This window comes from Microtus oregoni, unplaced genomic scaffold (assembly GCF_018167655.1).
Source record: "Microtus oregoni isolate MIOR12 unplaced genomic scaffold, Mior012 000037F_ref0000500, whole genome shotgun sequence".
Taxonomy (NCBI): domain Eukaryota; kingdom Metazoa; phylum Chordata; class Mammalia; order Rodentia; family Cricetidae; genus Microtus; species Microtus oregoni.
In genome coordinates this window covers 6,653,869-6,678,812 of record NW_024543096.1, presented here as the reverse complement: position 1 = coordinate 6,678,812, position 24,944 = coordinate 6,653,869, and the positions used below count along the sequence as shown (strand labels likewise).

General features: G+C 43.6%; 1 protein-coding gene across 6 annotated transcripts in view; it reads right to left on the bottom strand.

Annotated features, from left to right (window-relative positions):
- Nucleotides 1-24,944, bottom strand: part of Lypd6b (LY6/PLAUR domain containing 6B) — a 167,588-nt gene that overhangs the window by 111,764 nt on the left and 30,880 nt on the right. The window lies entirely within an intron of this gene.

The window sequence follows — 24,944 nt, the reverse complement described above, 5'->3', positions numbered from 1 at the left end:
CCACAACGGTGCAAATGTTCCCTTTCTTCTGCTGCTTAACAAAAGTGTCAGAAACCTGCATTTCTGTGGGGCCGTTCCGCCTCACAGTGATTTCAACCTCATCGTAGGTCCTACACTAAATCCTATGTTTCTGGGACTGAGCAGACAAGTCAGTTCATAAAGTCAACTGTAAGGACATGAGTTCAAATCCCTAGAAGTCATGCAATGCCAGACAGAGGAGTATGTGCCTATAAGCCCAGTGCAAGACTAGAGGCAGAAACAGGAGAACCCCAGGCCAACTAGCCTGGCAAAAGCAGAGGCAAGACCATGTCTCAAACAATGTAAAAGCAAGAACCAAGATCCAAGGCTGTCCTCTGACGTCACATTCATGCTGTAGTGACCCCCACCTACTCTAAGTCTGGGTTTCTTAAATGAGCTCTGAGCCACTGACAATGTGGGTTTTGCTAAAGCAATGGTTCTCAACCTTCCTAATGCCGTAACCACTTAATATAGTTATTAATGTTGGGGTGACCCCTAGCCAATAATTTTTTCCATTGCCACTTCATAACTGTAAATTTGCTACTCTTATGACTCATAATATTTTTTGGAGATAGAGGTTTGTCAGGGGGGTATGACCCGGAGGTTAAGAACCACTATATTAAATCACTATCTCTATTTACCTGTTTTAAAAACAAAAAATTAAGTAATTTTCCTTTATGTATTTTTGTTTAATAAAAACTCTTCCTTTCTTTGAACAGGAAAGCATCCTTGTGTCTAAGATGGTTCAAATAAAAACACACCTTAAACTATTACCCTGGGCAGTCTCTCTCACGGGGCTTCTGTGCTCTTCCAGCGGCTGAAGTGGATGAGAGACAGTCTCAGCTCCAGACCAGGTCATTTCTGCCCCACACACAGCTCAGAGAGAGGACAGTACCTATGTGAGGAATTTGAAAGGCCTTCATTTCTTCAGGTCAGCATAACTTCTGACAGGCAGTGCCTGAGTTGGGTTTTGAACCCTTGACCTGATGCTGTGAAGCCCCGGGTCCAACTCTACAAGACTTGGCAAGCGTGACCAGCCTCCCCCTGACTCTTCACTTCCCAGTTCCTTTCTAGTCTCAGCTTTTGGACTGTGCAGTCACTCAGCCAACTGTACTTCCATGGGGTTGTAGAAGGAGTCTAGAGAGAGAAAGGGGATCATTAGCAGTTCTTTAGAACTTTCCCAACATCCCCCAGTTTAGGCAATGATGAATGGCTGAGTGACTGGCAGACTTGGAAGTGTGCCCCTTTTGCCAATGGGATGCTAATGAACTTCAAGTCAAGGTGAGTTACTGAAACCAGGAGACCTAACAAGAGGATCGATTGTTCCTTAAGAGGCTTGACTATCTGGGCTGTCTGAAGACACAGCTCGGCCCTGAGAAAGTAGGGCAATCACAAGCTTGGTTCAAACAATGGGCGGGTAGATTTCAAACAGTGAAAAGAGCTGGGTGCAGGAGAGGCGAGGCTTAGTGCAGAAAAGAAGCAGACTGCTTGCTTTGTTCCATGCTCAATGCTGGGTAACTAACAGCCCCTCCTGCCTGGGCATTTTCTAAATTATTGTTACTTGTTTGTATATTGAGATAGGATCTCATCACATCTCCATCCTGACTGCTGGGATTATACTGTGTGCCATGACATGCATGGGTCTTTTCAAATATTCCAAAATATTAATAAATTCAAAGGTTGCTTCATTTAATATGAGGCCACTGCTCGATATCCCACACCCCCGTGATTTCCACCTCGCCCATTTACATACACGCAGGCAGCACGAATTGGAATTAGTCAGTTATTAGCTATTTTTCTGTTGTTGTGACGAAAAATACCATGACCAAAAGGACTCAGAGAAAAGTGTATTTTTGACTTACAGCCCCATATAGATAAAGTCCTTCATGGCAGGGAAGACACATCTGCAGGAGGAGGAATCACATTCCACACACAGGAAACTGACAGTAAGAACAGGAAGGGGGACTCAAAAGCCTCAAGGCCCATCCATGGTCACATGCTTCCTCCAGCATAGCTCTAGCTCACAAAGGTTCTGTACTCTCTCCAAACAGCACCACCAACCGGGACCAGGTGTCCAAATACACAACCAGGGTGGTTTGAACACAAATGACTCCCATAGGCTCACAGAGGCAAATGCTTGGTCACCATAGAGTGGCACTATTTGAAAGGATTAGGAGGTGTGATCTTGGAGGAAGTGTGTCACTAGGGGTGGGCTTTGAGGTCTCAAAAGCCCAAGCCAGGCCCAAAGCCTCTCTCTTCCTGCTGCCCACAGATCCAGATGTAGAACTCTCAGCTAATTCTCCAGCACTGTGTCTGCCTGCATGTGGCCATGCACCCCGCCATGATGAAAATGAACTAAACGTCTGAACTATAAGCAAGCTCCAATTAAATGTTTTCTTTTATAAGAGTTATCTTGGTCATGGTGTCTCTTCATAGCAACAGAACACTGATTAGAATACAAAGCTACAGGGAATACTTCTCATTGAAGTCACCACAATGGGTTATCAAAAAAAAAAAAAAAGACAAAGTCGAGAGGGAATCAAGGAAGGGAGAATTTGGAGAGAGCAGGAAAGATGGGTATGAGCATGTTTCTCATGTTATACATGCATAAATAGCATGCATATTATAACATGTATAAAAATATCAAAAAAATGTATATTAAAAAAGATTAATTTATTTAGGCTTTTACAGCAACTTTTATAATGCCATCATCTTTAAATGCACATAATAAGAAGATAGACTTGGCTGATAAATCCTGATGGGAGTTGAAGGAAATGAGGAGAAAGAATTAAATGTCTACGAATGAGCTATGCTAAGCAGCCAGCTCTCCTTACAAGTAAGTCTAGCAGGGCCTCTAGGCCATTGCACCCACTGCACTGCTGGTAACATGGCAGGGATGGGACCAGGGGAAAGGATCCCAACCTCTACTGAAGGCCAATGTCTCACCCTCAGCAGGTGGCCACACCTCTGCTGCTAGCCTGGCCTTTCTCCTGCCGAGGCCAAGGGATAGCAACGCGAGAGTCACCTTGCCAAGAATCATAGGGCTGTTTTCTGAATGCTACTGATGAAAGAAGTCAAGCAAAAATAACCCATCAAAACCAAACATGGTAATCTGCTCTCAGCTCAAGAGCCAATACCAACTGCCTAGCATTAAATGCTGGGTCTACTGGGTTGAGCAGTTCTGGAGTCAAACCCAGGCCTGAACAAGTGGACCTAAGTCTGATAAAGTAAATAAATAAGTAAAAGATTCAACCCAGTATAGACTACAATGCTCTTCCTGGATCCCAAGCCTCTACCCCAACTGGTTGTCAGGCATCAGCAACCAGTCTTTTCTTAGTAAGAAATAAGTTGGTAGAAGAGCTTGCCTCAGAACAGAAACATGAAACTGAATGTCATGAGGGCAGAATGTTCTTTGCTAGCTCCTTCTGAGAATGCTCTGTGAGATTCATGAACCATGGGAAACTCAGCTTCTAGGCAAGCACTGGGGGCCCTGTTCATTCAACATCATAGGGCTGGACCCAGCGAGCTTATACATGGGCGATGCTGGGCCGGCCGCTGTGCTCTGACTCAAAAGTGCTACTTCTACCTGTGGTTTGGGGGAAGAATAAGGTTTCAAAAGTCTCTGGTTTCACTACGAATATTCAGGGGCATTAAGTCACTGTGAAAGAAGCCATTCCATCCTAGACTAAGCCTTACCTCTGGTCCCCCACACAGAGAGAGCTTTGAAAACTCCAGATGGCCCAGAATGGGCCCTAGCTACCTACGACCACTGGGTAGGACTTGCTTCATGACATACATGCAGTAGGTGGCATCTGCCAGTCTCCGAATTAGCTGCTGGACTCCATGTTGAAGGGAGTATGAGTTCCCTCCTACTGGCCCCAGTTTGGTCCTCCCTGGAAAGAACCCTTAGATGGTTCAGAGATCCTCTTTCTCCGTAAGAAACAGATGGGAGAGGAGTGTTGCCATCTGCAGCCAAAGGACCAGTAGCCAAGCTTTCTGTCACTCACCGTCCCACACACCGACCCACACACAGGCAGCCAGCCCAGCCTCAGTGTATCAGCTCATAGCCAGCTGCAGATGGGAGTGTTAATGGTCATTGGCCTCAGGAAGCATTTACTTAAGGAATTGTTTTGGCAGCTGGTGAGGAATGTAGGAGGCATTTCAAGCTACTGATCATGGCTGTGACAGTTTTCTGTGTGGAAAAGCAATTGGAGAGTCTTATAGAGTGAAGGACATGCCCTGCATCCAAGTCCTGTCATTTCACATTCATTTCAAGCTCTCCACTATAAAGCAATATGAGAAAAAATAAAAGTAGATATGGCCAAATACAGATATAGATCTTACACACACAAACACACACACACACACACACACACACACACACACACACACACTAAACTACCCAGAGCAAGCTGTGTAAAAATTCAGACCCATTTGCAAATCTCCTTCATCATGTCCCACAGAACGCACACGAGAAAAACTGGTCCAGAAACATGGATCAGAACAGTCTGCGGATATAAAAATTAGAACCACTTCAAAATGAAACTCAACCTGGAATCCAGGACATACAGACAGCAATGGTGTGCACTCACGGGTGCCCTGAAGTTATGCAGGAATCACGGCCCTGGGGCTTTTAACTCCTCAGATTTTCCACCTCAAACTCGAACATGGGACAAAGCTACCATTGGCAGGTTCTAATTTTTGAGATCTTTTAATGGTGGTACCTCGACAGAACAACAAGCCCAGTACTTAGGTCTTCACTAACACATCTTCTGTCTGTGCACTAGGAACCATTTGGAGAAGCTGGAGAGACAGTGGAGTTGGGAAAGTACTAGCTTAACCACCAGGGCCCCCATTTTTAAAAAGGGTATTTATAATAATTTCAGTGCTGCCGAGGCAAAGGCAAGACTCTCCCCGAGAAAGAGAAGCATGAGTGAAGAACATGGTCTTCTGGCCTACACACACACACACACACACACACACACACACACACAGAGAGAGAGAGAGAGAGAGAGAGAAGAAAGAGATCATAGATTCGAGCATGCTTGTGTTCATTACAAATTCATCAACAGCCCTGGACTTTTCTCAAAGTTGGTAACTCAATCTACTGGATTCTAAAGGCCACTTTTATTGCCCATTCTACCACTTCATTTAAATGTCTGATGACACCAGATCAACAAAGTTGTCTTCTTTACTTACAGTTATTTCTAATTCCATACACTCCACCTCCTAGATAAGGATTGCCACAGCCCTGGGAATGACAGGCTTAATTACTGCCCAACTGAGATGTTAGGGTTTGACAACATCCAATACAGGCGACTCCTACTAGGTGAGCAGGTTAGCAAAAAACAAGCACGGGATTCTCGGCCAAATCTGAGTTTCAGACAAACAAGACATCTTTTTATAAGTTAGACTCAGTATTCTACCCTTTACCCGACAAAGATGCTGCCCTCTGCAATGTGGGCACAAACCCGTGTGTACAAAAAAGGTACTTTTGACTTCTTGCAGAAGAGATTACAACTTGAACAGGTACAGAGCTGAAGAACAGTGCCTTACTTCTTTCTATGACTGGCTTCCTGCTTCAAGACTTTCAAAGCAGCCCTGCCTCACCCTTCCAAACAGAAAGGCTTCCCTTGCATCCAGACTATATCAGAAGACAAAGGAGCATCATACTGCCTATAAAACCTTTACGTATCTGTTCCTCTAGCAACGCAGCTACTAGTGTATTATTGTCTCCCTCCTCCTCTCCTGTATGCTGCGGTTTTTAAAACACTGTTTATATTCTAGAAACTGAAATAGGAAAAAAGGTTTGGTTGTTTCCCATGGATGGAGAGTTAGCATCACGTGTTGAGGGCTGGCTCACATATCGAGTAAGATGGCCCAGTGGGTAAGGGCACTTGCCCTGCAAGCCTGGAACCTGGGGAAGTGACACCACAACGTTGACCTCTGACCTCTGTCATACTCACACACATAATCACACACACACACACACACACACACACGAAAATAATTTTCTTTTACGAAATTCAAGATTCTATTCACATTTTTTTTTAAGTTTTCTCTTTGGGCTAGAAGAGAGCAGCTGAATTTGTTTTCCCGTCTGCGGCTCTGAAAGATTCCTTTCATTCCCTCCCTCAGTTGATGGGACTTCTGCCTGCCTCAACTAATGAACCCTCAGTCAGCAACTTGCTTCTTTCTCCACCTGCAAAAAGTTTACAGGCAAAAGAAGCACACAAACACACACACACAGAAAGAAGAAAAGAAACATCAACCACCCAGGGTACTAAGAGGTCTAATTGTTGCCTGGAAAGCAACACCCTTCCTCAGCTCTTTAAGACTGATTTCCATAATTACTCACTGATTGAAACTGGGACTTGCAGCCTGGCAACCACATCTCCATATTAATATTAAATGATGACTAACACAGCTCAGAACCAGAGAGCCCAGCCTGCCGAGGTGAAAACTAAAGCCATTTAACCCATGGCGTAAATCTGCTGTTTTTCTGTCCGGCAATTTTCTACTCAGTAAGCAGCACGAGATAAACTTGTATTTGCTCTGTGGCAGTCACAAGGGGAGAGTGCGGGTGGTTGTCACCAGGCAAGACCCTGTTCCTCCTCTATCTCCTGCTTCCCTCTCTCTGTGGCTCCCCTGCCCCTTCCGCTGCTTGCTTGTGCTTCCCTCTCATTCTGGGCCTTTCTTCTCTCTGTCTCCCCGCTCTCTCTGTCTCTGCCATCTCTGTCTCTGTTTCTTCCTCTATAGACGTGTGTCACTCCTGTCCTCCTCTCTGGTGAAGCCCTGTCAGACAGCTCTTAGTGACACATCTTTCCTGCTTCACTAACTTGAGATCTCTGGCTCAGTATTCTGAGGTCACACTCCTTTCTCCTCTATCACCCCACAGAGTCCAAACACTTCAACACCAAGCAGCAATAATTACCCAAGTAAGGGTAAATATTTTTATTTTTCAGGTTACGTGCATACAAAGCACCAAGCACTAACATGTTTCACCAAGCTCTTTCTTGGAATAAGCGGAAGTTAAGGGTGGGCAAGATGGCTCAGAGGGTAAGGGTACTTGCCTCGATGCCTAACGATCTTAGTTCAGTACCTAGGATCCACATAATAGAAGAAGAGAACCAGCTTCCACAAGTTAACCTCAGACCCATACACCAGCACTGTGGCACTCGTGAGTGAGTAAGCAAACACACGTGTCCACACATGTTAAAAAAAAAAGAAAGAAAGCTAAACATACAATAATTTTCTTTGGGAATCAAATGGCTGCTACTGTATTTATCTAGAGCTTCGTTTTATATTGGATCATGATTTCCATGCCATAGTTTCCTTAAAATTCTTAAACATTAAAAAAAATTCAAGCTAGAATACTAATAGAACAATTTTTTTTTTTTATGCTCTTGAGAGCTACTGTAGAACTCCCCTTGACAAGGGCCTCGCCCTGCTTAGAGAGCCTTTGAGCAATGTAGAACAGCGACAAGCAAACTCAATACTGTGGGGCCTGAAGCTCACTCACATAACCAAGTAGAGTTAAGTTGTTGACAAGGCTTAGAAATGAAGTTGGAAAGAGCAAATGAGACTTATAGCTACACAGTTTCTAATTACAATGTGTGGGTTTATGATTTTATGAATGTTTGGGTTAAATGGAACAGAGGAAGATCTATTTCATTTTTGTTTCTCCACAAAGAAGATTTTGAGAGCTAAGAAGATGGCCAGCCTCGTGTGGAAATGCAGAATTACTCTATGCCCAAAACCCAATCCCCAAGTGGTTTATCACAGGGCAGCACACCTTCGACAATTGCCGGGGCCCAAGGGCTGTGTGGGGATGAGGGCTACCAGGACATTTTTCAGACAAGCCTTTGGATATTTGGTTTAGCAAATCTAATTAAGATATTTATGAGTAAGATGTTTTTATAAGACAATAAGTCCCTCGTTTTCTAGAAGTTATTCAACTTTTCCTTTGGGAGCTAAAATTCCATTGTCGAAACTTTCTATGTATTTATTTGATAAAGCTGCATGCTGACACTCAACACTTCTAAAGAGTGTGCTCCTTTATGTGCCGTTTATTATATCTATTCATTTTCGCGCAGGGACCAAAAATAATTAAATCAGTACCAAACATTAAAGAGATAATTATTTTCTTATTTCCTGGACAAAATTTTCTCATGCATTATACATGTTTCTTTTATCCGTTATTGCTCTAACACTTTATACCAAGTCCATAGTATCAAAAAGTAGCATTCATCAGAAATAAGACTCCTTTGTCATCGTAATTAGGAAGATAAAGCTGTTGAGTGTTGTAAAGGAGTGTCAAGGTGATTGATAAGAATCCCCGATGAAGAAACAGATAGTTACCAAACCAGCACAAGAGCCAAAGTATACAAAAATAATTCAAAGTGACCATTGAAAAACATCAATTTATTCACAGATAAGAGATGAAAAAGTAAGACAGAGTGTAGGTTCATAGTACAAGCAGGAAACATAAGAGAAAAATTCTAGCGAAAGTAGAGAATTGGAAACTTGTGTGACAGCCGTGAGCAATGAAGGAAATGTGGCAGTAGAAAGTCAGAGGACACAGAGGGCCAGTTCTGTGCAGAAAATAAATCATCAACCACTCTCAGCTCAAAATGCCAATACTAGGGGAGAGGCCGAAATGTGATTTCTAAAGGGATGGCCCATGAGCACTTACAGAGCGCTTGCAGACCATTACAAAGCACCATGCACTGGCCCAGAACAATGAACAGTAATGGTCTACACTCTCCTTTTGAAGAGTGTTTCCTGTCTTAATGGGAATGAGGCTAAACATAGGACAGTTCCTTAGAAGTTCCTTTAGACCCTGGTCTAAGCCTGCCCTAAGCTTTATCACCGGCAAACTTTACTTGGTGTGAACCCATCCAAGCCAAATCTTCAGTAATCTAGGCTCCACCTAACACCTGCCTGGATCTTTGAGGCCAGTTTCTGCAGCCACATTTTTTATTGATTTTATTGAGCTCTACATTTTTCTCTGCTCCCTTCCCTTTCTCTCCCCTCCCCTCCCCTTCAACCCTCTCCCATGGTCCCCATGCATCCAATTTACTCAGGAGATCTGTCTTTTTCTACTTCTCATGTAGATTAAATCCATGTATGTCTCTCGTAGGGTCCTCATTGTTGCCTAGGTTCTCTGGGATTGTATTTATAGGCTGGTTTTTCTTTGCTTTATGTCTAAAAACCACTTATGAGTGAGTACATACAATATTTGTCTTTCTAGGTCTGGGTTACCTCACTCAATATGATGTTTTCTAGATCCATCCATTCGCCTGCAAATTTCAAGCTGTCATTATTTTTTTCTGCTGTGTAGTACTCCATTGTATCAATGTACCACGTTTTCCTTATCCATTCTTGGGTCGAGGTTCTGGCTATGACAAACAATGCTGCTATGAACATAATTAAGAACATGTTCTTCGGCACAATTGAGCATCCTTTGGGTATATACCCAAAAGTGGTATTGCTGGGTCTTGAGGAAGGTTGTTTCCTAATTTTCTGAGAAATCGCATTACTGGTATCCAAAGGGTATAGCCGCATTTCTTTGTTCTCCATCAAAAACATAACTTCTTGCCCATGAGTCCCAAGGACTCTCCTCTAGCCCCCCTTTCAGTGTTGCTTTCCCAGCACCTTCCTCTACTGCCTGCCTTCCAAACTTTTTACTCTGCCTCTGGAAACCTTACTCTAGGTAGCAGTATGTAAGAATCCATGTGTCTTCTCAAAGTATTGTTTCTAACGTTAGACTTCAGTTGGGACCTGACTCTCTCTCTTAAAGTTACTGCGTCTTCTCCTGATGGAAACCATTCCTTCCTCCCATCCTGAAATGAAGCAGGGTTAGTTGGCTGCCGTTGGCAGAATCCCCAGGGTAGCAATGGCTTTGGAAGAGAAGATGATGGGAGGCTTGTTCTTACTCTCTGAGAAGGAAAGCTTCCTGTCAGCTGGATGCATCAACTCTACTGACACCCTGCTAACCAGAACGCAGTCATGAAACCACATGAAGATATAGGCTGTTGGGGAAATGGTCACATACTCTTATAAAAGTTGTCTGTGTATTGCCAAAGAAGAACCAACACAGACATCAACGTACAGTCTTCGCTTCAGACATGAGTCTTTAACCTCACACATCTGGTCAACTCCATTGACTCACTGATACTTATCCCATGGTCACTATAGCATCGCAAACAAATCCTGGTGTCATTTTCTTTCTTTTTTCTCTTTTTCAGTTTTATGCAACTGGAGTGACAGACTGTTGTGAACCACCATGTGGGCACTAGGATTTGAACACATCCTCTGGAAGAGCAGCCAGTGCTCTTAGCCACTGAGCCATCTCCCCAGCCCCTTTGTTACAAGTTCAGACACCTTTCATATCCATGTAAAAAGCCTACCTAATCGTCACTTTGACATTGCAATTGTGTCAAATCTCAAGGCTTTCGCCTCCAACCCAAATTCCCACTCCCCATGCACATGTCAGACCCAGCCACACAAAGACCTCCAGTTCCCTGCTCGCTGTGGTTCTTCCAGCTCAGCTTTGCTTGTCTCCCCCTCCCTCCACCACCACCACCAAATCAGGGTACCACAGGTCACACAAACTGTCTGCAGCATCTAATTCTCATGGAACCACAACTCATCTTCTCAGCACACCTCTATCCTAAACCAGCTTTTTCCAAAGCAGTCGCCCTCAAAACTGGCTGGCGTTTGTCAGCCGTGGTCCTTTCATGCCACTCTCTCCCCCCTTGGTTCTTTTTCACAGCCCATAACACCTGTGCATTTAATTTGCTCAAGTGGCACAATATGTCATAAATATTCATTGGTTTATGAATGGAATGATGGACAGCATCATAAATGAATTGACAAGAAGAATATAAACTCCACTCAGTATATTTTCACAGATTTGTGTGGGTGTAACTTTAAAAAGCAAAGGGTGCTGTCTATGATGAGGATATAAGCCCCAGGAAAACCAGACGCAGCTCAAGATGTTACCACTGGAACTGCCCTCCTCTGAAATGAAGAGGACATAGTTGGCTAAAGAACTTTTCAACCATTCCAACTATGTCCTCTTCATTTCAGAGGAGGGCAGTTCCAGTGGTAACATCTTGAGCTGCGAGTTCCTTGGGCAGCTGAGGATGGGGAACCTGAAATGACCCTATCCTAGAGCAATACTGACGAATATCTTGCATATCATCATAGAACCTTCATCTGGTGATGGATGGAGATAGAGACAGAGACCCACACTGGAGCACTGGACTGAGCTCCCAAGGTCCCAATGAGGAGCAGAAGGAGGGAGAACATGAGCAAAGAAGTTGGGACCACGAGGGGTGCACCCACCCACTGAGACAGTGGAGCTGATCTATTGGGAGCTCACCAAGGCCAGCTGGACTGTGACTGAAAAAGCATGGGATAAAACTGGACTCTCTGAACATGGCGAACAATGAGGGCTGATGAGAAGCCAAGGACAATGGCACGGGGTTTTGAACCGACGTAATGTGCTGGCTTTGTGGGAGCCTAGCCAGTTTGGATGTTCACCTTCCTAGGAATGGACGGAGAGGAGAGGACCTAGGACTTACCACAGGGCAGGGAACCCTGACTGCTCTTTGGACTGGAGAGGGAGGGGAAGAGGAGTGGGGGGAGGGGGAGAAGAGTGGGAGGAGGGGGAGGGAAATGGGAGGCTGGGAGGAGGTGGAAACTTGTTTTTTTTTTTCTCCTTTTCTCAATAAAAAAAATGGAAAAAAAAAGAAAAGAAAAGGCTAAAGAACTGAAGCTAAGGGGCTGGAGAGATTGCTCAGTGGTTAAGAACACTGCCTGCTATTCCAGAGGTCCTGAGTTCAATTCCCAGCAACCACTGAAACTAAGGGTAGTGTCCAAAGTCCAATACACCAGAATAATGTCCAAATTGCTAACCTTTACATATATTAATATACATTTCATATAAGGTTAATATATCATCATTTAAAAATAATTATATATAATCTTTTAAATGTTTTATATAATCTCTCTCTATATATAACCATATATTTATTGTATACATAATCATGGTGCTAAATATTTAACATATTATACATTGTGTTACAAACATATTTGTGTGTATTCATATATGAATGTATTAAAATAAAGACAAAGGTTAAGTCCTTCATTTTATTTAGGTCCTTTACTTAGATTCTAAATTCCAACACATGCAACACAGAATAAACAAAGTTATTCACATGAAAATATGTGCAAGGTTTTATTTTATTGCAAAGCTCAAATCAAGAGTCCCCTAAAAGGTTATGCCACTTCTGCCTTAGTCGACATAAGACATCAAGAATGAAGTCCTCCTTTATTGCATGCATAAGCACACTTTAGTATATAAAATGTCAGCATTCAGAAGCATCAGTGACTGAGCATGGGACAAGATCCAATGGTGACTGCAAATTACCATTGTTTGAATTTTCCCTGGTCCATCCAAAATACTCTGGAAATATGTGGGTGCCCTGCCTCACCTTAGCAGGGAGCCATACCTAAGAACTGTCTGGATTGCCTTAACTGATGTGGGAGACACAGGTGGTGTGAGCGGTACCTTCTGTCCACAGCCCAGGTGAAAGGGATGTATGTGGCCGTAGGGCATTCTCCTTTGGCGGGAGATTTGCACCATCCCCTTGTTTGGCCTTCCCACTTGCCGTCCAGTTAACAAAAATATCCGCTGCTGATTCTGTGAATGATAACAGAACCGGTGTTTCCAGGCTTCTGTCACCAACTAAGGACCAGCATCTCTCCACGCCTCCTCCAGGTTTCCAGTGACAGATTGGGACCCAACATCATGGACCAAGGAACTACAGGGTTGTGGATCTCCAGAGCGTGATGCAGCTACTCCTAGGTTCTCAGTGTCTCGGGTATTAGACCAGGGTTTTTATTACTTTAACATAAGCTGATTCAATAATTCTTCATAAGGATATAGAGATATTCATCCTATTGCTTCCGTTCTTCTAGACAACAGAATAGAAATATTAACAAAATTAACAAAGATTTTTTTTTCCTGCTCTGAACATTCTGTGACTATGTCCTCTCTTAAGCCAAAAGAAGAAAATCCAAAATGGAAATGAAAGATGAAGAGATGTGTTATTTCAGTGCATACCAAATCATTCTGCCATTTAAGTCATCATGGCCCTCTCTGGCCAGTTGGAAATTATATCGAAACAATTCTTGAAAGACTAGTGACCATGTGACCAAATACAATATAATTGTGTGTAAGTCTATGTGGTGTTAATGGTGTGGGCTTGATCTATGCCTTCCTAAAGTGTGGCTCATAGACTTCTGAATTTTAAGGCCTGTTAAAGGACATCACCCATGTTTTGCCATTAATTCAGCATCTTGTGACGGCACAACATTCTTACCACACTAGATCAATGGAGCTCGACACAGAATGACCTACCCCCCTCCCATACAAACAACTCAGGATGAGCCACAGATTTTAGATTCTCAAAGTAGGTATTCATTCTCATTACACACTTATAGGTGAATTTTGAGGAAAAAGAGGATAGAGATACAAGCACAATGGTCCCATCCTAGTTCTGAAGAGCAGAAGTTTTGGACACACCCTCACGCATGCAGCCAGTGCACAGTTCCATTCTGTCAGTGACCTTTCTATTGCTGGGATGAACACCCGCGACAATCAACTTGAAGCGAGTAAAGGATTGTTTTGGCTCACTGTTTCAAAGGTTTTAGCCCAGGTCACTTTAGACCTGTGGAAGCATAGCACACAGGAATCTGGTGTTTGTCTCTCGTGTGGCTGAGAAGCAAAAACAGAAGATGGGTCTGGGATCCCAATGGCCCCCAAAAGGAGAGGTCCCCAGTGACCTGACCTTCTCCCATCTCCTAAGGTTCCACACTTCCCAATGGTAACACAGATAGGTGACTAAGCTTTTTAACATATAGGCCTTTAAGGTTCAAATTACAAAATAAGTGATTTGGGCTTTTTAATAGATTTTTAAATGTTTCTTGCCGGACCAGTTAATACTTTTAAGTAAATACTTTTTAAAAACTGACAGGTATGGGACAAATAAAACTGCACAATAAATAAAGTTAATCAAAACAAAACAAAACAAAAAACAAAAAGCCAGGAAGTTGCCAACCGATGAAAGAAGCTATCAGTAACAAATTAGCTCCTTCATTTATTCAAAGGGAGCACCTTCTTCTATACATTGTCTACAACAAAAACGTAGGTTGTAAACATCACTCAGGAAAGCTATTAACACCAGATTGAACTTTTTAATTTTGCAAGATCATGGTTTCACATCAACCATAAGAAGAAAAAAAAAGGTGCAGAAGAAAGCATTACCAGATCAAAGAGCTTCGCAATGAGCTGGAGGGAGGCGGGGCAAAGGCTTGGTACACATATTCCCGTCATCCCTCTGGAACCTGCACAGCTTATCCCAGCTCTTCCCACTGCACCAGATGCAGCCTCACGGCCTCAATGCAGCCTGCCAACCAGCCCCTTCCAATCTGAAAGAGAACCTATTAGCCAGCCCCTAGCTGGGCTCATAATAGACTGCTACACAACAGAAGGTTCACTACTTGCCTGGAGTGTTCTCTTTCCTCTGTTTGTTGTACTTCATGCCAAATGGCTCCTGGTTTAGAAACAGCAATCCTAGAATGTGCAGTATGTAAACCCATGCACTTCTAAGACGACAGTATGCTCCTACACACGGTACATGCATGTGTTTATCCTCCAGTTCTCACTCCGGCAGGTATTAAAAATTACCACTGTTTTTAGGGAGAGAAAACTGAGTCTTCAAGAATTTGAATAGCTCCTCAGGAAGAGGCTCAGAAAATATTTGATAGCTCTGCCCAGTCCTCCAGAAGCTATGTCCTTATATGATATAATAAACCGTCTCCCCCTATAAGATGACTTTTCTTCAATGAGAGAATTTTGGAAACTACTTTTGTCCTGGTGTCTCTACTTTAACACAGAATCTTCACCATTGTGAAGATTCCCTAAACTGTGAATGACTTAACACTTAGCCTTTGCCCGTGATCCCAACATGAAACCTGTAACATTCTACTTAAATTTTGTACAAGATGTTTGTATATAACTAAGAGAGTTTCCTCCCCTAGGGTTCCCTGGGAACATGCAGGCCACTCTGGCCAACAAGGCGAGTAGCCTAGCTACAGGTCATTGCCTCTCTTTCCATTCCTCCAGCTCCAGTTCCCCAGTCTCATCCCCAGCTCTGTAGCAAACTACCTGCTGGAGCCTCTCTTCGCTTCCTGCCCCTATTACTAGGGGACTAAGCAGATCCTGGTGGACACCCTGCTTTCCTCTCTCCTGCGGGCACACTTATTTCTCCCCCAGTTCATCTTCTCTCCTAAGTGTCAAATCCCAAAACCTCGAAACACATTTTACCTGGAAACCCCAGTGGCCATACCTATCAAGATCCCAGAGTATCCTATCAGGCAATACACAGCTGCCACACTCTCCTAAGAACCAAGGAACCCATCCAACAAAGACAAGACCAGATACCAGCACCAAGAATCACAATCTTTCTAAGCCTAGATGCCTAAACAGGAGTGCAAAAAACAAAATCAGTAATAGCCAGGACAATGTGTCTCTGTTGGAGCCCAGAAACCCTACCACACAAGGGCTTGATTATCAGACACAGCTGAAGCACAAGAAAAAGACCTTAAACAGCCTTTATGAATACAATAAAGGTCCTAAAAGAGAAAATTAATAACTCTCCTAAAGAAATCTGTGATAGTACAAACAGTGGAAGGAAATGAATAAAACCATTAAAGATCTGAAAGTAGAAGGAGAATCAACAAAGAAGACCCAAGCTGAGGGAAATGAAGAAGTGAAAAATTTAGGAACTTGAGAAGGAACCCCAGAGGCAAGCCTCACCAGCAGAATGTAAGAGTTGAAGAGAGAATCTCAGGCATTGAAGACACAATAGAAGAAATCGATACCTCAGTCTAGAAAGTGTTAAATCTAAACAATTCTTGGCATGAAACATCCATGAAATTTGGGACACTATGAAAAATCCAAATCTAAGAATAGGGATAGTGAAAGGAGAAGAAACCCAGGTCGAAGACACAGAAAATATTTTCAACAAAATCATAGAAGAAAATTTCCATAACCTAATAAAGGTGTTCCTATCAAGGTACAAGAAGCCTCCGGAAGAGCAAAGAGACTGGATAAGAAAAGAAAGTCCCCTGGATACATAAAAGTCAAGACACTAAATGTACGGAGCAAAGAAAGAATATTGAAAACTACAAGGGAAAAAGGACCAAGTAGCATCTCAAGGCAGACCTAATATAATAACACCCAACTTTTCAATGGAGACTCTAAAAGCCAGGATCTGCAGACTTTAAGATACCACAGATACCAGGCCAGACTACTATACCCAGCAAAACTTTTAATCACAATAGATGGAGAAAATAAGACATTCCATGATAAAACCAAATTTAAACTGTATCTACTTGCAAATCCAGGCCTACAAAAGGTGCTAGAAGAAAAACTTTAACCTAAAAAGATTTTTTTAATAAGCAAGGGAGACTGAAAATATTTTAGATATTAGATGATTTTTTAAAAGATTGCTGTACATTCTTTTAAGTGTGATGCTGTGTAATGGTAGTCTAAGAAAATGTCCCTTTTCTTGAGGTGCATTCTGAAGTATTTAGGGGTGGAATGCTATAAATGAAATGAGAGAGGGAAGGGCAAACGCAACATGCAACTGTTTGCCTGTATAGCCTCTGTGGTGATCTGAAAAAGAAAAGGGCCCCCCAAAGGGAGTGGTACCATTAGGAGGTGTGGCTTTGCTGGAGTAGGTGTGGCCTTGTTGGAGGAAGTGTGTCACTATGGGGGTGGGCTTTGAGGTCTCCCATGCTCCACTTCCTGTTGTCTTCTGATCACCAAGTCTGCTTGCATGCTGCCATGTCCCGCCATGCTGATAATGGACGAAACCTCTGAAACTGTAAGCCACCCCAATTAAATGTTTTCTTATATAAGAGTTTCCATTGTAATGGTGTTTCACAGCAATAGAAACCCAAACTAAGACAACATCAAAGCTGGAAACACATTGACCGCTGACCTTTGAGTAGCTCTCTGTCCATTACCCTACTGGAAACACATGGACCACTGTCCTCTGCAGCAACTGCCTGCATAGTAACCAACTGTGCGTTCTTAGTCCCATCTAGGGTATTTTGCTCAGTACCCCTACACTCCAGCCCAGGGACCTGGCGTGGGCTTTGGCTTTGTAATCTGACAATGGGCACATCTGTTTCACATTCCGGCACTCAGCCTCTCTGCGGAGGCACAGCCAGTGCAGCCAGGCAGTTAGGGAGAAGGCCGTTCCACACCCAGCATTCCTTATTTCCTGAGGGCAGCGGAGTAGAAAGGGGGGCTTGAATTATGATTGTTCTCAGCCAGGCTCAGCTCACAAGCCTTTCCGGCTGCCTTAGAACAGTGTGATTATTAACCACAAAGAGAGAGAGAGAGAAATCTGCCAACCCTGGGTTCTCCACTGGGAAATAATAATAATAATAATAATAATAATAATAATAATAATAATAAAACAATTACAACTGCTGCAGTTCTGGAGGTCTTGCCATTCACCAGACACCAAGTGTCTCAAACTATCCTGATTCATGGACTCCCATGTAGAATTACTCATTGTCATCAAGCACTACTATCAAGAAGTGAAAGAAACACTCACATAAAACACAAAAAAATAGTAACAGAATTCGTATTCAGAAGGCTCAGTCATCTTTGCTTAAAGAGGCAGGAGTTAGGGGAAGGGGGTATGCCAGCAATTTCTTTCCTAAAACCATTAGTGCCGCCCCCTCCGCAGCCCAAGTCCTCGCCAAGTCTCAGCACACACAGACATTTATCACCGAAAGAACAGCTTGCTTCCTGACACAGGCTCAAGCTACGCTGGAATCAAAGCAAGAACAGCAAAGACGTATGACCTCGTCCTGCCGTGGCTCCCTGGACATCTCCAAGTGGCCTCCTTGCCATGGTTCACATCTTTCTTTTCACACTTCACTGTTAGAAAACTCCAAAGACCCAACTAGATGTTCCCCTCAACAGCAAATAGTTTTTGAAAAGAGAGAAAGAGAGAGAAAAAAAAAGTTTCCAACAACATCCCATAGACACAAAATTAAGGCCCTTGGGAGACCTTCAAATATTAAATATTAGAAAGCAGAAAATGAATTACTTCAACATGTGTTTGCTTGTTTGAAGGAAAAAAATAAAGATACTCAGAATGTAGTTCCAGTACACCACAGCAATGAAAAAACAAAATAAAACAAGACCAAAAAACAAAACAAAAAAAAAAAACAGTATCTGTCATTAATAAAATAGCGAGGCTTCCTGGAATATAGAAAAATTAGAACAACATGGGTGAAACCTCATATAATGTCATAATGTCTACTGAAAGAAGGCAGACACTACTCTGGCCTACACACACACACACACACACACATTCATGTGCACACTCACAGAAATATATCTTTCAAAATATGCACCAGGACAGCCAGGGCTAGAGCAACCCGGGGCTAGAGATCCTGTCTCTAAATGTGTGTGTGTGTGTGTGTGTGTGTGTGTGTGAGAGAGAGAGAGAGAGAGAGAGAGAGAGAGAGAGAGAGAGAGCACATAAAATTCCAACAGTGGTGAGGAATAGTGGCTAGGAGGGGGCATGACAGAAGGGTCCTTGATAGGGATCTATCTCTTGCCAGGGACACTTTCAAAGCAGTCTGTTCAGTGAATCCCAGTCTCTTGGTTTTCTGTAAGCATGCTACACTTCAGCGAAAGGTTTACATAAAGTTGTGAGCACTGTAAAATCTTGCACCAAGAGCTCTCTGAGTTAAGCTTCTGAAGGAGCCCAACAAATAGTGGTGTTACATAAAATCGTCAACTTAGAGACAGAGAAGAGCTCAGGGCAATTTGGAGGCAAAATCTAAGTCTCTATGTAAAGTGAAATTAGACACAGTCCTAGCAACAGCTGACAAATAGCTCTGCAGGCATTAGCAAGAACTGCTGGGGGGAAGTAATTACAAAGGCCTTTGATCTTCTATTATGTCTTCTATCTGGGATCTCAAAGAAGCCAATAAACAAGTGAGCCACCTGTGGCTTCGCCTGTTTACAGCCTAGGCCGGATCTAGTCACCTTTGTACACAGAAGCTCAAACTGGGAAAGAAAACAGGACATAAACCAAGATTTCAATACACAGATTGGAAGACTTTTGCCTGCTCCTCCGGCAGAGGCCAAATCTATCTATTAGATGCTTGCTTTGTTTTGTAATAGCAGTTTGGTTTGGTTTGTCTGTTCTTAGACTGTTTATAAACATGTGTAGTATTTTGACAGTGTGTATATGCCGTGCCTGGTGCCTGTGGAGGTCAAAAGAGAACAGATCTCCTACAGAGTTACAGAGGGTTTTGAGACACCATGTGGATGCTGGGAACCAGACCTGTATCCTCCTCAAGAGTAGTAAGCACTGCCCCTCCAGCCCCTGTCTGAGTGTTAAGAGCAAGAAGGGAAGGAACCTGGGAGAAGCAACATAGCTTCCCAGACTGCCTAATGCTATCTGACTTCCTCACTAACCGTTCCTTGCACTGAATTTCACTGCCACGGTCACACATACACGCTCCACCCACATCCAAATGCTCATCTCAAGCCTTAAGTTTCAGAATTGGAGTTTATTTGGCAATCAGATATAATTAGGCAAGGTGAGCTCATTCTGGAGAAGGGTGGGTCTCATCCACCCAACTGGTGTCCTCTTAAGAAGGGTACGTTTGGGTACAGACATACCCCCAGGTAGAACATCAGCTGGAAACTGGGAGTTCTGCTGTCACAAACCAAGGAAGTACCAGAAGCCGGAGAAGGGAGCACAGAGGGGACAGAAGGGCACAGCCCTGCCAAGCCCTGGCTTTCCGTCTCACATCACAAGTTGACTCGGTGCACGTTTGCCATGCCCCCCCCCCCCCCCGGCGTGGATCCTCTGCCATTAATATTACGGTGGCTCTAACAAGCTAACACCTTCACAGTTCCACTGGCAGTGACCGTCGAAGCTGCGCTGTTCTTGCTTCAGAGACAAAGAAACAAGTGAAGAAACATAAAGGAGTCCCTTGGAACCACAAACCACCGTAGGAAGCAAGAGAGACTGCGCCGTAGAAATTTTCAAAAGTATGAAAGAAATGACAGGCTCCGCCCCTCTGAGGACTCCGATCTGGGTCCCGCATGTGGAATGGCTTAAGAGGTCTCTGCAAATGTTGGGAACGAGAGCACCTTCCTGTAGGTGCCTCCTAACCCCACGAATCTAAATGATGCCATACAACTTCTCTGTGGGCTGGTCACTATGGGAATGACTTAGTTTTCAAATACCTAAATCTGCTAAAAAAAAGAATGTAGTTACTGAAAAGGAAACACACGGGTTTGGGAGGGTGAACAGAAATGGCATTTTAATAAGTTATGGAACTCCAAGAGGGCCTGGTAGTTGCCAAGCATTTTTGAACTTTACCACAGAATGAGTCTGTGTTGTCTTCCAAAAATGTCAGTCCAGCAAAAACCATGAGCTACGTATTGTGCTTCAGATGCAGTCCCAGAAAACAAAAAAATGAGCCTCAGAGAGCAGTCAGCATTAGGGTGGGTTTTATGACTTGAACTCTGGGATATGCCCATTATGGCTCAAATCCAAATCACATTAAAAGCCTGTAATATCTAGATTGGATTTAATATTAGCTGGAACTATGTGGCTAGAGTTAAATTCTACAAAATGGAAATGATCTCATTTAAGACATGAATTGAATGTCCATTCGTGCTGGGTAAGAAAAGGCCGGCCAGTGGGAACAAGGACGGTTGCTCTCACACACTTTGCAGCCTAGCTCCCAGCCTGCCGTTCAGAGCCCACACCGCAGCTGGCGCGGTGGCACATGCCTGCCATCCCAGCACTGGGGAAGCCGAGGCAGGGGGCTGTGAATTCAGGGCCAGCCTCAACTACACAATGAGACCCCGGCTCTGACGTTAGATTGAGAGAACCTTGGTTAAATTTGGTGGCAGTAGTATTACAAATTGCCATTTATCCTTCCGAGTTTCAAAACAAGCCACACCCGTGTGGCTATCTTTGAATTGAACACCCTTGGCTGGGGCTAGCCTTAATGAGCTGTGTAGAGGAGGCAGCTTCCCTTTGCGCTGTGTGGAAACCACAGATGCTGATCACAGTTCCTCTGGAGGAAGTCACTGTTTAGTCCTCAGTCTACTTTTCAAACCACTGGTTTACAGGAAGGGATTATGTCCTCCAAACCCTCACTGATGGTGTAAACAAAGCATTTGAAGACTATGGAAGAAAGCAAAAATCAATCCAAATGACGATTCCATCCTGGTAGGACACGGGGACCTCTGTCTGGGGATATAAAGAAACAGCGGAAATCCCATTACCGGTACAGATTGGACTGGCTCAGTCCAGGGACCCTCAGCTGGCCTGCAGTGAAGCACTGTGACCTGACATTGTTAGCCTACCAGACAAACTGGCCACGCTGACTGTCACACTCTACGGGAATCCGGCTGCGAATTCAACAGCCTCTTCCCAGGTCTGTCTTTAAGGAAAACAGCAGGAGGTCCCAGCGTAAATCACACCACCAGGACCTACTGCCATTCCAATAGACCTTCTTTCCTGGTGACACAGAGTCACTTTCAGCCTAATGTTTGTGGTCAGCAGGCCACTGGCCATCACGGCAAGTGACCAGCATGGAGGTGACGGTGGTGGAGGCTGCAAGCCATCCACATCTGGATTAGCAATGACTCACTTCACCCCGTTCGTTCTTTGTCCTCACCACGGAATCAACTCTAGTGATGGCACACTAATGCCCGTCACCATACAGCATACCACTGCCGGCCACTATACAGCGCACCGGTGCCCGTCTCTATTCAGCGAAAGAACTCATCAAAATGCCGTGAACAACTTAGACTCAAAGTATTTGTGATAGCACCCTCTACCGAATAAAGAAAATGATGTTTTTAACCCACTTTCAACTTCAGGTTTCTTTTATGTATTTATTCCACTTTTTTAAAAGAATGTACTTACTCTCTATCTACTTTTTTGTAATATATCTTCATTATAGCTCACTCTTAGATCCAAAGAGTTGTTCTTTTTTGTGTTTGTTGTTTTTTTTTTTTTTTTTTAATAATCTTACGTCGGCTGGAGGGATGGCTCAGTGTTTAAGTGTGCTTCAGAGACCCAACGTCAATTCACAGAATCCCTTACAGGCAACTCCCTGCCATCTGTAACTCTAGCTCCAGGGGATCTGATACCCTCTTCCAGCTTCTATAGGCATCCATGTTTGCACAATCTCATACACGTACAAATAAAATCTTTTTTAAATCCTCTTACATATTTACAACCATGGCTAACATTTCCTTCCTGCCTTTTCCTATATAAATTTTATTCTGCTTCACACCTAAATATTTTTTTAAGCTATAAAACAGCCCATTGTATGAATGCGCTGGAATTCATACACCTATCTTTCTGGTTAGATGCTATCTCATTTTCAATTATGTGTTATATATTACACTTTTTGTTTGTTTGTTTTTGCTTTTTCCAGACAGGATTTCTCTGTGTAACAGCTCTGGTTGTCCTGGAACTCGCTTTGTAGGCCAGTCTGGCCTCGAACTTACAGAGATCCACCTGCCTCTGATGCTGGAATTAATATGCATTAAACTCTAGAGAGCTGTTTTCTGTATATCAAACATTTCCTTTAAAAACAAATTCCGCTGGGTGTGACTGCTCAGGTATAAAAATCATTCTAAAGTTTTTAGTAATGGCTCTGCCTGAGAGGTCACGTTCATTTTGACGTTAAATTCTGACATCTCATTTGTCATACTAAAAAGCCATTCTGCCACCATCTTGGATTCTTCCCCAGGACTTTGCTTACTCTAGGCTGTCCTTGCCTCCCTCATCCTCCTGCCTCAGTAGCAGAGCTAGGCTATGAAGTTCACTTTCTGCTGCTGTGATAAAACACTGGCTAAAAGCGACTTGGGAAGGAGAGGGTTGATGACCTACCTGTCCCAATCACAGCGACTTGGGAAGGAGAGGGTTGATGACCTACATGTCCCAATCACAGTCCATCACTGAGGGAAGCCAGGGCAGAAACACCAGCCGGAGCTGAAGCAGAGACTGTGGTGGAATGCCGCTCACTGGCTAGCTCCCCACAGCTTGCCCAGCTCCTTCTAGTAAACAACTCGGGGCCACAGGCCTAAGGGTGGGTAGCACCTCCCACATCAATCTTAAATCAAGACAATGCCGCACCCTTCCCAGATAATCCTGGCTCCCAGAAAACACCACACTGAGCAGCACCATCTCACACAGTCTCACTGTTGGGGGTTTGATTTATATTTTCTTTTGTTTCTGATTATTTTTATTCACCCGCCAGACGTGTCCTGACACACTATGCTCTATTAACACTGCTTTTCAAAATATGTCAGTCATATTTATTTTCCTTGGCTGCTTTTTGGAATATGAGCATTTCAGGGACTTAGGACTCATTTGACTAACTGCCCCCTCCCCCTTCCCAAATACCTAATTGTTCTGTGATCAACTTTCTTTTTTTTTTCAGTTTACATAACTTTTATTTAATTAAAATTTTCCACCTCCTCCCCTCCTCCCATTTCCCTCCTGCTCCCCCTGTGGTCAACTTTCTAACCACTGCTTTTGTGGGAAACACTTAGTTTTGCTTTAGAATGACCTGCAAGTTCCTGGTCAAACTCAGGGCTCACTGAAGTTGTTCTCCATTAAATCCCTTCTGCAGAGGAGTGCCCAGCCATCTCTGCCCTCTAGTCCTTAGCACAAAACAGACTTCATTTTTTTTCCCACGGCTCTGACAACTTTTCTGAGGAGGTGTCTCGATATTGAGCTAAGGAGTTCAAAATCACGGTTTGCTGGTTCCCGTTTTGACCCCATGCATCCTTTTATTTAATTCTATCACATGAACAGATTTACGTCAAACACACAAATCTAATTGCCTGCTCACTATTGTAAATTTCAATAAAATAAACAATAAAATTTCAACAAAATGCAAAACCATATATATAGTATTGTATATATGAATATATAGGTATCGAGTCATCAAAATAAAAATGGTAAAAGCAAACCCAACTGGCTGCTTCCACATTTTTTTTAAACTGTCGTTTGTTTACTGTTCTCAGTCAGACCAGCACTGCCCCTAAGGGAGCAACAGGAACAGCTAAAGATTTAAGACAAGTTTAGGAAATGAAGAGGAGGAGGAGTCCAAATTGAAAACCCAGATCTGAACACAGCAGTGCCCAACTACAATCACAGTGCACAGGAGTCTGAGGCAGGAAGACCTTCAAGTCAGAGGCCAGTCAGAGGCCAGTCCGGGCAGCTAAAGATGACCCTCTTTGAACAAAGAAATAACTAAAGCCCAGTCATGGGCATCCTATAGTGCCTGAATTGTGGTTCTGACCACGAAAAGATCACCATCATGGGACCAAAGCCTGAGATAAGGAATGTGGGCAGCCACCATCCCTTCCAAGATCATCTCCCCCTTGCTTTACTCCAGGTAGACACATGACTGACCAGTTCCTATTCATGAGGCTGGCGAGACCTAAGACCCCACCTCATCACCTGCCTTGGGGATGCAGGCACTGCACTGCTCTCCAAGAGCCAGACTGAGTTGAAATCATAGATTTAGATTCTATGGTATACAGGGATCTTATTGTTTGGGTTCAGGAGTCACCCCAGCCCCCTGGTACCCTATATCAAAGAAGTCTGGGATGTTTGGTTGGAGGCTTCACCCAGTCTCTGGCATCCATGTATCCTGGGAGTCTGGAATGTTTGGGTGGAACTTTCCACCCTCAGCCCCCTCCTCTGAGAGGTGCTGCAGTGCAGATTCCACCTCCGAGAAAGCCTGCCAAACGGTGACCC